The sequence below is a fragment of the Nicotiana sylvestris genome, chromosome 4 (genome assembly GCF_000393655.2).
Source record: "Nicotiana sylvestris chromosome 4, ASM39365v2, whole genome shotgun sequence".
Taxonomy (NCBI): Eukaryota; Viridiplantae; Streptophyta; class Magnoliopsida; order Solanales; family Solanaceae; genus Nicotiana; species Nicotiana sylvestris.
In genome coordinates, this window is record NC_091060.1 from 141,144,014 (window position 1) to 141,159,431 (window position 15,418).

Sequence of the window (15,418 nt, forward strand, 5' to 3'; positions counted from 1 at the left end):
GTCGTACCGTGTTGCAGGTGATAGATCGCTTGAGTTTGTGGGTAGTGGTGAACTTCGCGCTGTTGATAGAGGCATCATCGCCGCCGCCGATAATCATGTTAATAGTGTGAGCTGGTGAGGGTGGCTTTGACGGACCTTGGTGTTCGTGTCCTCCAACAAAATTAGTTCTTCCCATGTTGCTTAGCAGCTTTTTGAGGTGCCCTTGTCGCAGTATGTTTACAACTTCTTACCTGAGGGTAATACAATCTTCGTTTTGTTCCCTCGTTAATGGTGGAACTTATAGAAGGATTCTGTCTTTCTGTGTTCGGGTATGATTTCATCTTCGGCGGCCATTTCACTTTTGGACGAGCTTCTCCAGGGCGTAGACTATCTCTGTAGGTGATACACAAAAATTGTGAGTAGATAATAAGGGAGGCATACCTAAGTTCTGATGAGTTCCCGTCCTTGGTCTGGATGTGCCTCCTTCGTGGCGGGGGGGGGGGTGTAGCGGCCGTCCTGATATATGGTTGATGTCATTCCCTGTTGGGTCACAGAATCAGATGTTCTCTTTTGGTGTTGTCTCTTTGATCTCTTCTAGATTCAGCTTGTACTAAGGTTAGTCGATGAGTTGGCCCGTTGAGGTCGTCCTCATCCGCATGGACCTCGACGCAAAAAGCATTGTGGATTTCGTCCCAAGTGGTTGGGGGATACTTCATCAGCCAACTCAACAGTTTCCTAGTTGCTCTCGAACCATCTCTACGCAGCCCGTTCTGAAAGGCTGCGACCACCATTCCTTCGGATATGTTTGGTAGAGTCATCCTTACCCGGTTGAATGGGGCGAGGAAGTCCCTTAGCCCCCCTCCAAAGACTGCCTGATGGCGAATATGTCGTTTACTCTCGCCTCGGCCTTCTTGGCTCCAGCAGGGGTGGTTACAAATTTGTCGACCACTTCTTCGAAATTTTCTATGAAGCATGCTAGTAGCTGTGAATACCACGCCAATGCTCCTCATGTGAGGGTTTCGCCAAACGTTTTCAGCAAAATGGAGGACACTTGTTCTTTGGTGAGGTTGTTGCCTTTCACGGCGGTGACATAATGAGTCACATGATCTTCAGGATCGGTCATGTCGTCGTATATCCTGAGGTAGGGCGTCATTCTAATGGTCTTTGGTATGACATGCGGGGTTGCATCGTCACTATATGGATGCTCAGCGAACCGGCCGACGTCCTTTTTCGGCAACAGCTTAGGAACGCCCGGTATCTTATCAACCTGTTCTTGGTGTTCTTTCATCTAGTCTTGTAGCACTTTGTTTTCATTTTCCATTTCTTCCGTCCCTTTGAGAATGGAGGCTAGGGCGTTGTCACCTGCACTGTCAATAACATTGTGAGTTATACCTGTTGTTGGAGGTGGGGGCTAGTTTCACTGCTCATTTGTTTGCTGTATCGTGCAAGTCCTTGCGATTTCTACAGTCGTGCCTGGAGCGGGTTCATTGAGTACACTTGTTAGCGTATCAGTTAGCCATGCCTCGAGGAGTTTTTTCACAGCTGGGGTGTCCCTTCCTCTGCAGACGTGGAGGCTCCTTTACCACAAGGTTTTGTTATGCTGCAGTGTGGGGCGGTGACCCGTCTCGTCTAGGGGATGCTCTAGGCATCGTGTTCTCACCTATCATTTCACAGATTTCGTTGATGACATTTATGAGGTTGGTTGGGAGGTCACTTGTTATCCTCGTCCTTTCTTCTTAGTTACCTGCCATGTCGAATTTTGTATACACAAAGAAAGGAGGTCTTGATTTTTTTGGATGTTAGTGACTTATGGTAATTGTAGATCTAGAGGAAACTAAAAGTTTAACTAATAGATCCCCACATACGGCGCTAAATTATTTGACCAAAAAATACATATCTTGGTTCAAATAATTAAATTTTTGTTAGCTTTTAATCTTATTTAATAATAATATCCCTAGATGGAGTTTCTAAAGAAGCAATAAATGTCGTGTGGATCTGGACGAACAGTGGTAATAATATGTAATAACTATTCTAGAAATCAAGAGCAATAATATAGCATTTAATAGTAATGAATAACAATAAATGGCATTTAAGTGAATAGGAGAAATGATTCACCCAATAAAGGATGGAATAGGTGGATGCTCCTCCTGGCACTGATGAATGATAGACAAATCCTTAAATATTCGAGTTATTCTCGGATCTAATGGAAAAATATGAACAAGAATCTTAGTGAAAATATAGTGTTTGTATCTTAGCAAGAGAGAGAGACGAATCTTTTTGTCAAAATGTCTTCTTTACAAAGTGAAATTCACATGCCCCTATCATTGTCTCTTTTTCTATTTATATTAAGAAGCCTTAATAGTGCACGTACGAGAATATCCACTAGAATATTCTCTCTAATGTCCTATCTCGAAAACTAGTCGTTACAACTATGTCAACGGTTCTCGACCTCGTCTCTTGTTGACACCTCGACTACGGCTCTTATTGGCTACGGATCTTGTCGACTACGGCTCCTGTTGATAACGGCTCTTGTTAACTCTTTGACCACAAACTTTGCTCTTCCTTGGGCCTTCTCGACAAACGATGACTTGGGAACTCTTCCCTTAGTATTATCTTGGTTTAAATATTTTAAAGGCAGATTTTGATCCATACAGTAAGTCCCTTAATCGCAATCTAAGAATGTGACTTATAAATCTCAGGCATTGCAAAGAAAAGATCAAACATATAATTGAATATCTTAATACTTTCATTCATTAAAATTTTAGATATTTTGTTGGCAAAATCGGTCTTGACCAGAAGCGGAGCCAATATTTAAAGTTTATGGGTTCAGAATTCTTGACTGTTTAAGTTAGTGGGTTCTACATTAGTAATTTATACATATTCAATAGATCTTTTAAGACAAATATAGAATTTAAATAAAAGCTACTGGGTTCGGCCGAATCCGTAGCTCGTACTCTAGCTCCACCCCTGGTCTTGACTCTGGCTCCTCCATATATACATGCATGCTAATATATATATAGAACTACTTTCTTAATGTGCAAAAGATGTTTTCTGTGAATTGGTGAATAAAATAATAGAGAAAGAAACTGCGAGCCAATATCAAAACCTTAGTTGTTAAGTATCTTTTTACTAGGGACCCAAAGCTCCAGAAGCTTCTTAAAGGGTGTTTGGCTTGATTTATAAAAAGTAATTTTTAAGTTAGAAAGTCAAAAGTCATAAGTTGGTAATACTCAACTTTTAGCTTTTGGCTTATTTTTGTATTTTTTATGCCTAAAAGTAAGTGCTTTAAAGCACTTTTTATTATTGTCAAACACCACACAAACTAAAAAAATACTTAAAAACCAATAAGCACTTAAAATAAGTTAATCCAAACATCGTCTTAGGCAAAGCTCTATTTATCATCGGGGCGTGGTAGATAGTTAAACCTGGTGATATGAAAGAAAAAATATATTATTGATTGAAATTTGATTTGTGACATATTTTTTGTAGTAACTAAATAATTAAGTGACGATATAAAATTTCACTACGTTTCGAACAATTCAACAATTCATACACTTTATGCGCACTTGAAAACATGGTGAATCTCAGTAATTTTTTAGTCTCAAGAGATTTCCCATTTTCATGCTCTTAATAATTTTGTCTGTCAATAAATTATAGCCATTAAAATTCAGGAAACGTGAAAGAAGAAGAATTAACCGTAATAGCCGTTCACCCAACCACTTAAATTAAAAATAGCTAGTGAAGGTATAATATATATGTATAATTTATTTATTATATATGTATATTGAGTATAATCAATGTATAATTTATATATATGACTAAAAAATAAACAATGAATATGACCGGCTATTTATGTAAAAATCCCAGAAAATGGAATCTCCATATCTTTAGTTGTAGCTCAAATCCAGTAGAGAATTGGCCTTTCAATTTCTAGTACGAAATTTGTGGGTGAAGTACACAAATAGTCCTCAAAGTGGATGGTCATGAATTTTTGTCTCCGTTTGCTTCAATTTCAAAAGTTTAACAATTATTGTCCCTCGCTTGTCCCATGGGCAAAATCTTTTAACTTTTAACCTTGAAGTTCTTGCGGATAGGACAAGCAGCGGTCAAAAGTTAGAGACCACCCCCCAAAAAGTGTCATATTTCTATAATTTTTTGATGTGCCAAGTACACAAATAACCCTCAAAGTCGGTAATCTTGAATTTTTGTTTCCGTTTGTCCCATGGGCAGAATTTTAAGTTTAACATATGTTGCCCCTCGGTTGCCCAATCGGCAACACTTTTAACATTTTACCTTGAAGTTCTACATATGGGACAAACGAGGATCCAAGTTAAAAACTACCCCAAAAAATGTCACATTTTTGTACTTTTTTTGATGTGTGAAGTACACAAATAGCCATCAAAGTGGATGGTTTTGAATTTTTGGCCCTACTTACCACACGGGTAGAACTTTAAGTTTAATAATTATTTTCCCTCGCTTGCCTCATGGGCAACACTTAACTTTTAACCTTAAAATTCTGCCCATAAAGTTAGCGAGGGTCAAAAGTTAAAAGATCGCCCAAAAAAGTGTCATATTTCTGTAATTTTTTTTGTATTACTACTAGTTTAGACTTTAGAGCAAATCCATTTTTGATTTCGGATTTGCCTATCCTTAACATGTTTAACAAGAAAATATCTTACTTTCTAAATTATTTATTGCTTTTATGCATGCATCGAGCGTACATGTTCATTAATTAGAACTTAGACGTAGCAAAATGATCGAGGAACCCAAAGATTATTGGAGTTGACGTAATTAATTAGTTGGAATAATTACTAGTTTTTCACTAGTATGCCATGTTAATCACTAGTATGATTTGTACTGTTACTACTCGAAGTATCAAGTACTCCATGTTTTAGCTCTTTATTCTAATAGTATGTTTGGCCAAGCTTCTTTTTGGCCAATTTTGTTTTTTCTGGATCAAAATATGTGATGACTCAAAAGGTTGGATTATCACTTGTTTTAGAAATAAATTCTGTGTTCCGAGACCTTAAAAACCTCTTTTAGCATCACCTCGATTTGTGTGCATAGTCCGGACGCATAGCCGGAAAGCCATTATGTGAAAATCTGTGAAAAATGATGAATTTTGACTTTGGTCAATATTTTGGGTATCGAATGCCAATACCCGTGAAAATCTGTGAAAAATGAGTTTAAGTTGACTTCGGTCAACATTTTGGGTAAACGAACCCGAACCCGTGATTTGACTGTCCCGGAGGGTCCGTAGGAAAATATGAGACTTGGGAGTTTGCCCGGAATCGAATTCCGAGGTCCCAAGCTCGATAAATGAATTTTTAAAGAAAATTATTTTCTGGAATATTTATTGTTATACCCCATTTTAACACGGGTCAAATTAGAGTATAACATATTGTTAATTCTGAGGTTAATTAATTAAAGAGAGTCGCCACCTAATTATTTTAGAGGTGAATTAGGACACCTATTTACTAAATAATGGTTAAAGTAACTCTGTTTTTACGGTCTGCTTAGCCTTAAGATTAGGGGTAAGTATTCTAATTAATCCTATAGGGAAGATTATAAAAGCACCCTATGTGATCCGTTAATTACGGTTAACCGGTCAAACTTAAGTTAAATAATAGCTTTAAAAAAATGTGAGACCAATATAAAATAACTAATGTGAAGTGGTTAAAATCTTTTATAATGATTAAAAAAAAGTGTCTATGGCAAAAGCTAGATGCGCAGTAATTCTTGAAATGGTTTATAGAGTAATTCAAAACCAAACTTAAAATTAAAATATAGGAATAAAATCAAGGGAAAATCCATTGCCAAATGGGATAACTTAGTTAAGAAAACTCTGATTTGTTGTCACGTTTGAAACCATTTTGGATTTGGATTTTGATGGAAAACGTAGCGATTTGTAAAACCCTTTTTAAAGGCCTAAAGCAGAGAAAAATCTAATGGAAATATCAAAGGATGATTTTCCTTGAAGGATGTTTAACAAATCACCTAACTAGCTTCTAGAATAAAAACTCCAATTAGTAACTGATTTTAAGTCTTCATACTAGATGCATTATTCTATGTGATAGAAAAAAGGTTAATTAATAATTAGACCAGGATCCTGAATGATTAAATAGACTTCATTGTTAATCTTATGCTAAGTGTAAGATTGTTACGATCCAGATTTTCCACCCTTGGGAGTCGTGATGGCGCCTACTCGTAAAAGTTAGGCAAGCCACGAAATTTAGATTTTTTTTTACTTCTTTGTTTTAATCCTTTTTAATAACTTGCTTTAACAGGTGATAAACATTTAAATAATAGCGGAATATGAGATTAAGCGGAAGAGTTAAACAAAATGAACCAAAATAATACGGAAATCAACATATGCCTCTACCCAGAAACTGGTGTCACAACTTTCACGGAGTATCTATGATTACTACATACAAATGTTTGAAAGAAGGAACACTGTCTGTCTCGGATACAATGATAACCGAACAAAATAACTGATAGAAGAGACGACGGGCCTGCGAACGCCTGCAGGACTACCTCGGAATCTCGGTGGACTGAAGGCTGGCTCCCAAGCTACTGCTGCTGACCCAGTGCTGCTCCGGTATCTGCACATAAGTGCAGAGTGTAGCATCAGCACAACCGACCCCATGTGCTGGTAAGTGCCTGGCCTAACCTCGGCGAGGTAGTGACGAGGCTAGGACCAAACTCCAGATAAACTTGTGCAATTATATATATATATATACAACGAAAAAGAAATACAGAAATAAAAAAATAAAGATAGGAGGGGGAAACATGCTTCGGGGAATAACAGGTAAAACAGAATATCAAGAGAATTATAAAGGAATCAAAATCAACCCCTAACAAGAATGAGGAAAAACAAAGGCAGATTTCACTTTCTTTTCACATCTTGTTGTAGGCATGCAACCCGATCGCGATTCCTGTATCTCGTGGCTGGCGTGCCACCTGCTCCCATTTCATTTTATCTCATGGTAGGCGTACCACCCGCTCCCATTTCATTATATCTTGTGGTAGGAGTACCACCCGCTCCCATTTTATCATATCTTGTGATAGGCGTACCACCCGCTCCCGTTTCATCATATCTTGTGGTAGACGTACCACCCGCTCCCATTTCATTTTATCTTGTGGTAGGCGTACCACCCGCTTCTATTTCATTTTATCTTGTGGTAGGCGTACTACCCGCTCCCATTTCAAGCCAATAATGATCACAAGGAATCCCGGCAATGGAACAAAAGCAATATAACAACTTTCCGGCAAAGGAACAATGATATTTCAACAACATCCCGGCAAGAGAACCATACTATCAATACAAACATCCCGACAAGGAATCATTAATATCAAACAAACATCCCGGCAAGGGAACAATGGTGATAATAACATATGAAGCGCAATAAATCACAATGGAGTCATAACAACTATAATACAAGACTCACGGGCATGCTTGACACCAACGTATAGATATTCGTCACCATGCCTATACGTCGTACTCCACGATTAACATGTAGCAAATAAGACACAACTCCTAAGCACTCAAGCTAAGGTTAGACCAAATGTAACGACCCGACTGGTCGTTTTGAGCAATTGCGCCCGCTTCAGTAGTTTGAGGTCTCGAGCAGATTCACATTATGTATATCGACTTGTGTGCATGGTTGGATTCGGTTTCCGGATGAACTAGAATTGAATTGGAGGAAGGAACCTAGTTATGGAAGTTTAAATAGTGAAACTTCGACAAGAATTGGACTTTTCAGTAAATGGCCCCGGAATGGGTCATAGGTGATCCCAACAGCTTCGTATGGTGATTTTGGACTTAGGAGCGCATTCAGATTCGGATTTGGATGCCCGTAGGGTAATTTGAGGTGTTTCGGTAAAAGTTGGAAAAGTTGAAGTTTTGACCCATAGTTGACTTTTGTGACATCGGGGTCAGAATGCGATTCCGGGAGTTGGAACAGCTCTGTTATGTCAATTTGGACATGTCTGCAAAATTTGGCGTTTTTCCGAGTTGACTTGATAGGTTTCGGCATGATGTTTGATGTTTGAAGATTTGGAAATTTCTAAGCTTGATTTTTGGTTTGATTCGTTGTTTTTTTGTTGTTTATGTGATTTGAAACCTCGAGCGAGTCCGTGTTAGATTATATGACTTGTTTGTGTGATTAGACGGGGTTCCGGGAGCCTCGGGTGTATTTCGGGTAAGGTTTGAGCGAGTCCGGACATTCCAGAACTTCGAAAATGGATGGGGGCAGAAGTTTTAGCGCTGGGAGCGGTGGATTTAGTGCTGCCGCGGAAAATGGTATGTGGTCCGCGGTCATGAAGAATCCGCAGGTCGTTGGTCCATCTTCGTAAGCTCCTATCTTTTGATCTACAAGGAATTTGGGGATGATTCAAATAAGAAAGTTGTATATCTTTGAATCTAGTTTTCAGAAACATATTATAATAGGCATTTGAACATCTGAAGCAAAAGTTATGTCCAAAATACTAAGACCTGTCACTGCAGTCAAAATCCACCACGGGGACAATGGATTTTGTGCGGACAACACTACTCCAGTGCGGACTCTCGGGTTTTGCATTTGACCAAATATCGATATTTTACTTGAGATGATATTGGGGCTTGCAATATTTCTACGTCAATAATGGGTCTGTATTTCAGCATCAAAGGGAGTCAGAGGAAAAACTTCATATTCATAGAAGGTCTACTCAGCGTAGGTGCCGTGGTGGCAGCAGGACGAGATGCTTCAGAGGAAATGCAGTGGTTTATAAGCTTTTGGCTACGTGGTTCGTGTTGGAATTATCTGTATTTGGGACTTTGATTGGGATTGTTGCATATCGACTATCCGAAGAAATAAGTCAGTTTAGTAGTGTTGGGTCAGCATAATAATGAAAGTAAATGGTCCTTTTGAATGGGAATTCTCTACTGTCATTTGTGGAAACACTCTTGGATTGGACGGTTTGGGGGACTCGGTTGAGTTGGGGAGGTGCAGTCCTGACGACTTATTTGCATGCAGGCGGATCTCGGAGGGTTCTCGATGGTTTGACTGCGACTTGAGTTGGGTGTCTTCTATGGGCATAAAGAACATGTGGTACATTGTGGTTTTCCCCTGAATCAGTATCTGAAAGTAATAGAGTGTTGGCATTACTGGCTATCATATGTGAAAAGTGTGAATTTTGGAAAGGACCTTGAGTTTTGGGTTGCGGGTGCGTGGCTAGTAGTATGGTGATTACTGGGTTCTAAGGCTTTCAAGGTTCATGTTTTGCTGCGCGGCCGGAATCTTATATGGGTACTTAGACGGGATGATGGAGGGTGAGTGATGTATCAGCCATTTGATCTGCATAGTTGAGTCTGGGTATGGAATTTTTAGTAATCCTGAGGTTTTGGGACTAGGTGTCCCCATTTGTGGGCTATTTCTTGTTAGTGGATTGTGAAACAATATTGAGAATGGGGTAATTAATGGTATGTATTATCGATAGGTTGTTGTTGATCTTCCGAAGAATATTCATCTAATTGGGAAGGATCGGGGTTCGGTTGTGAGCTATGTGGAGGGCCAGCGAGAATATGTGTTTTGTATCAAGTTCGTTTTATGTGCTCCTATGAGGTTGTCATTTTGACCATGTTACCAGGCAATATGGATATTATATGTGCCCTAGCCTATGATATGTTCTACTCTTGTATGTTGTGTTAGGTAGTGATGTGGTATGATTATTTCCCACGCAGGTAATGATTTTGTTCAGGCCTTATGGCGATGCGGGCAAGATAGCTCTCGTGATGTTGATTTTCTTATTGCACCTTAGTCGTTCTTGCTTCTTTCATGTTTTAGCACTTTCATTTATTTTCCCACAGTTTTATTTGTGCACTCTGTTGTACTTGATTTCAGTATTCATGTGATCAGTGAGCCCGAGCATTTTGGCTCGAAGAGTATTTGGGAGCGAGCTGCACGCCGCAGCAGATGTTATGTGGTATACTGGCTTGATGAGTATTTGGGAGCGGGCTGCACGCCGTATAGGATGTTATATGGGATACCCTTTCCTTATTTTTATTTGGGGTTCTGCTTTTCCTCTGTGGAACAATTTGATGAAAACTATATTTTCGTTGTTGCACATGTTACACTTGTTAAAAAATTATTCTACTCTATTTTTCCTTACTTGTGTTATGAATTGAGTAATTGCTGGTTTAGTGTACGAGTTGTGTAGTGTGAGAATTTGTGTGTTTCCATGATGATTCATTAGTTGGGCTGCGTATATTGGTCGAGATGTGGTTCTTAGACCTGAGAGTGGTACTATGGCATTGGGGGTGAGGAGTGTTTGGAAGTATGTGGGTATTTCTGCTAAGATTTGGATTATGGCCCTGGCGGGCGAGAGAGTTTCTTGACTTGTTGACTTCATAGGCGGCTATGAATTCCCGCGTGTTTCTTTATCATGGACAGTGATGTGGAGGTCCGGAATAAGGTTATATTCAATGTGAGGTGTGTTGTCGACACCCAGGGTATTATTTGAACAACTATGGTGGTCAGAGGTTATTGCTTCGGGCATTGAGTTGTGTGGAGCAGAATGTGATTGTATTCAGAATTGAAATTTTTGGCTCGATTCAGCTTGTTTGCGTGTGTTTAATGTGATGATGTGGAATTCGGGTCCCATGATGAATTTCAGATTTTGAGGTTTGGGTTCTTTTCTAAGGTTAAGGACTAAGGAGGAGATGAGATCTTCAGTTAAGTGGTATTGTCAGTTCTTCATAGGTTGGGTGATAGGGAGACAACCCCGGGTGTATTTATGGTGAGCTCATGTAGTGGTTCGAAGGCTTTGGAGCGTCTCCGGGCACGTTCGAGGACGAACGCATGTTTAAGAGGAAGAGGATGTAACGACCCGACTGGTCGTTTTGAGCAATTGCGCTCGCTTCGGTAGTTTGAGGTCTCGAGCAGCTTCACATTATGTATATCGACTTGTGTGCATGGTTGGATTCGGTTTTCGGATGAATTAGAATTGAATTGGAGGAAGGAACCTATTTATGGAAATTTAAATAGTGAAAATTTGACCGAAATTGGACTTTTGAGTAAATGGCCCCGGAATGGGTCGTGGGTGATCCCAATAGCTTCGTATGGTGATTTTGCACTTAGGAGCGCGTTTGAATTCGGATTTGGAGGTCTGTAGGGTAATTTGAGGTGTTTCGGCGAAAGTTGGAAAAGTTGAAGTTTTGACTCATAGTTGACTTTCTTGATATCGGGGTCGGAATGCGATTCCGAGAGTTGGAGCAACTCCGTTATGTCAATTTGGACTTGTCTACAAAATTTGGCATTATTCCGAGTTGAATTGTTTGGTTTCGGCATGAGGTTTGATGTTTGAAGATTTGGAAATTTCTAAGCTTGATTTTTGGTTTGATTCGTTGTTTTATTGTTGTTTTATGTGATTTGAAACCTCGAGCGAGTCCGTGTTATGTTATATGACTTGTTTGTGTGATTAGACGGGGTTCCGGGAGCCTCGGGTGTATTTCAGGTGAGTTTTGAGCGAGTCCGGACATTCTGGAACTTAGAAAATGGATAGGGGCAGAAGTTTTAGGGCTGGGCGCGGTGGATTTAGTGCTGGGCGCGGTGGATTTAGTGCGGCCGCGGAAAATGGTCTGTGGTCTGCGGTCATGAAGAATTCGCAGGTCATTGGTCCAACTTCGGAAGCTCATATCGTTTGATCTTCAACGAATTTGGGGATGATTCATAAACGAAACTTGTAGATCTTTGAATCTAGTTTTAAGAAACATATTATAAAAGGCATTTGAACATCTGTAGTAAACGTTATGTCCAAAATACTAAGGCCTGTCACTGCAGTCAAAATCCACTGCGGGGGCAATGGATTTTGTGCGGACCGCACTCGATTTTGTGCGGTTAGCATTGGTGAAATCCGGGAGGTGAACTATAAATACGAGGTTTAGAGTTTTATATTTTAACTCGGATTTGGCTAGAATACATGAATCTATCATTGAATTTATCATTTGATTCGTGATTTGGGATGGAATTTGGGAGAAATTATGAAATCTTTCAAAAATGTAAAATGATGATTTGAAGGACCAAATGGTATTGGAATTGGATAATTTTTGTATGGGTGAACTCGTACCAAAATGGGTATTCGGTTTTTGTAAATTTTGTCGGGTTCCGAGGTACTGGCCCGAGGAGTTGACTTTTGTTGACTTTTCACAAATTGTATAAGAATCATAGCTTTGTTAATTGGAATTATTTTCTCTTGCATTGTTAGATGTATTCAAGTCGTTTTTGGCTAGATTGAGCCAAGCATTGATGAACTGGAAAAAGGAAAAGCTAAATTGAGTATTGAATTGGCCGGATTGAGGTAAGTATCTTGCCTAACCTTGTGGGGGGGGGGGACTTTCCCCTTAGGAATTGAGTCTTCTATGCTAATTGTAGTCCGTACATGCGAGGTGACGAGTGTGTGCTCGGACTTATTTGTGGAAACTATGCTCTAGGGTTCGTAGGTCCTTATGTTCAATGTGGAGAGTATTTCGTTATGATTGAGTTTGATAATCGCTTAAATTGTCTCTATATGCTCCAAATGATATTGCTAGCTTTCCTTGAATTCCTACATGTTGCATTGACCCTTAATTGCCTTAATTGAAGTGATTGTCCTTCTTGTTGTCTGGATACTTCTTGATTGTGAGTTCCTCTATGACTTCGTATAAATAGGTTACATGTCCAACTGTTGTGGTTGCCGGTGTAGTTCTCACTTGTTTATTATGTCTTGTTGTGTGGTTGGGGTTTCATTGTGAAGTTAATTATTGATACAAGTTTGGTTATAGCTGATGCCCTTGCCGGAACATATTTAATTCTTACTGTCGGTTCCCTTGTCGTGACGTGTCTATTCTTGTTGTTGACTCCCTTGCCAGGATATTGTTGTTTCCTTATTATTCCCTTGCCGGGACGTTTCCTTATTATTTCCTGGCCGACATTCTTTCATAGTTGATGATGAGATATAATGAAATGGGAGCGGGTGGTGCGCACCACAAGATATGATGAAATGGGAGAGGGTGGTACGCCTACCACAAGATATGATGAAATGGGAGTAGGTGGTACGCCTACCAAGCGAGTGGTATGCCTACCACAAGATATGATGAAATGGGAGTGGGTGGTACGCCTACCACAAGATATAATGAAATGGGAGCGGGTGGTACGCCTACCACAAGATATAATAAAATGGGAGTGGGTGGTACACCTACCACAAGATACGATGAAATGGGAGGGGGTGGTACGCCTACCACAAGATACGATGAAATGGGAGCAGGTGGTACACCTACCACAAGATATGATGAAATGGGAGCGGGTAGTACGCCTACCATAAGATAAGTGAAATGGGAGCGGGTGACACGCCTGCCATGAGATAAATAAGATGAAAGTGAAATTCTGTGTTTGGCCCTCTTATCCTTGTTAGCGATTGGATTTTTGGTGTCGTGCACCTTCGGTTTGCTATGTTTAGTTGTTGTTGTCAATTCAAATGTTTAAACTATTTATTTCTTTCATTGCTGTGATCCTTTGTGTTGGAACCCACAATGTTTTCAGTATCTCATCGTATTTATATTTATTTATTTATATGTTCCAATACTTCAAACTTCAATAATTGTTACATCCTTAATTCAATTAGTTTCTCAATTATATCTCCTTAAACGTCTGAGGTTGTGTTTTACTCAAAAAGAAATTTCTATTAGGTTTTAAGTTTTCAACTCCCCTGTTAAAGGTAATAATTCTTTCGATGTTGTATTTTAAATTTAAAGAGGTATTTTCTTATGAGAATGATTTCTAAAAATAACTTCATCTTTTCTCGCCGATTTTTTCAAACTTATTTAGAAATTCAAATTTAATTTATATTATGCAAATGGGACTTCTTGAACATCTTAAGTATATTTGTAAGGACATTTGGTATTATATATCATGGGGATTTTGTTGTTAAGAGTGAAATGGAAAATATGTGGGCACAAGATGCCGTATGTGGTGAAAGTTCGAAAGGCGAGATTATGATATGAGAAATCGAGGATTTAAATAGTCGAGATGGTATATTAAACTTAATGGGAGTGATTGAGTTGACATTGGTTCTTTAGTTGGATACATTTTTACTTGTCTCTGTCTCCGCTATATCAGTATTGAATTGTTTGGCTTATCTGATTTACGTGATCTCCGTTCGTTACTATCCGTGTTCTCCCTTTACTGTTTATACTGTTTGTACCTGGATTTCTCTCCGCAGTTTGTATTACTTCGTTATCTTTATCTTGATGTTTATTATCATATCCTGTTAATCTTAATTGACCAGTAGGTGTCCTGACTGTTCCTCGTCACTACCCCACCGAGGTTAGTCTTGATACTTACTGGGCACCGCCGTGGTGTGCTTATACTACACTTCTGTATATTTTTTTGTGTATAGATCCAGGTATTGATCGATAGTAGTTGTGCGGGTCATCGCAGTGGAGACTCACAGTAACCTGCTGCTGCGTTCGCAGGTCTCGGAATCACCTTCAATTGTAATTATTTCCATTTGCTCTTTGTTTCGGAGCAGAGATGTATTATTTGTGTAATTACTCTTAGATGAGCTTGTGACTTGTACCACCGATTTTGGAGAAATTTTGGATTATTCAGAGATGGTTAATTTAAAGTTAGAAAGCATCAATGTTATTTCAGTTTATGTTGAGCTTACCTAGTTTAGAGACTAGGTGCCATCACGAAACCCAACAGAGGGAAAATTGAGCCGTGACAAGTTGGTATTAGAGTTTTAGGTTCATAGGTGCTACAAGTCATAAGCGAGTTTAGTAGAGTCTTTCGGATCGGTACAGAGACGTCTGTACTTATCTTCGAGAGGCTACGGAACTATTAGGAAATTCCCCTTCATTCATTCCTTATCGTGCGATATTGATTCAGCTCGAAGTACATAACTTATGTTCCTTTACATCCACTCGTGTATAATATTACGCTCTCAGCGTTCGCCATGCGCCAGTGATTCGTGAAGCTACAGACAGGCTAGAAGGAGTCAGGGATGCTCAAGCATTGTCTCAACATGTTGTTCAGACTGAAGACCTAGAGGTATTGAGAGACTATTCAGTTGATCGTATGGAGGCGCAGTGGTTTCCGACATCTAGTTGATGAGTGCGAGCTGGGAAGGTTTAATTGATTGACTAGTCGTCGCAATATTTGGCAAGGTCACGAGGTGGGAGTTGATTGGGATTAATTAGTGGTAATGGGGTACCTTGTGGATTGTGTTGTGCGAGCGGTGAAAGTAGTTTTGTGGATTATCAGACGTTGTTTCCCATGGCTTTGCGCCAAGTGGAGGAGTCCAATAGCGACATTCAGATTGCAGAGTCAGACTTACATCAGTTTGGGCTGGAGGTATATATATATATATATATATATATATATATGTAATATTGGCGGATTCTCGGGTTTTGCATTTGACCAAG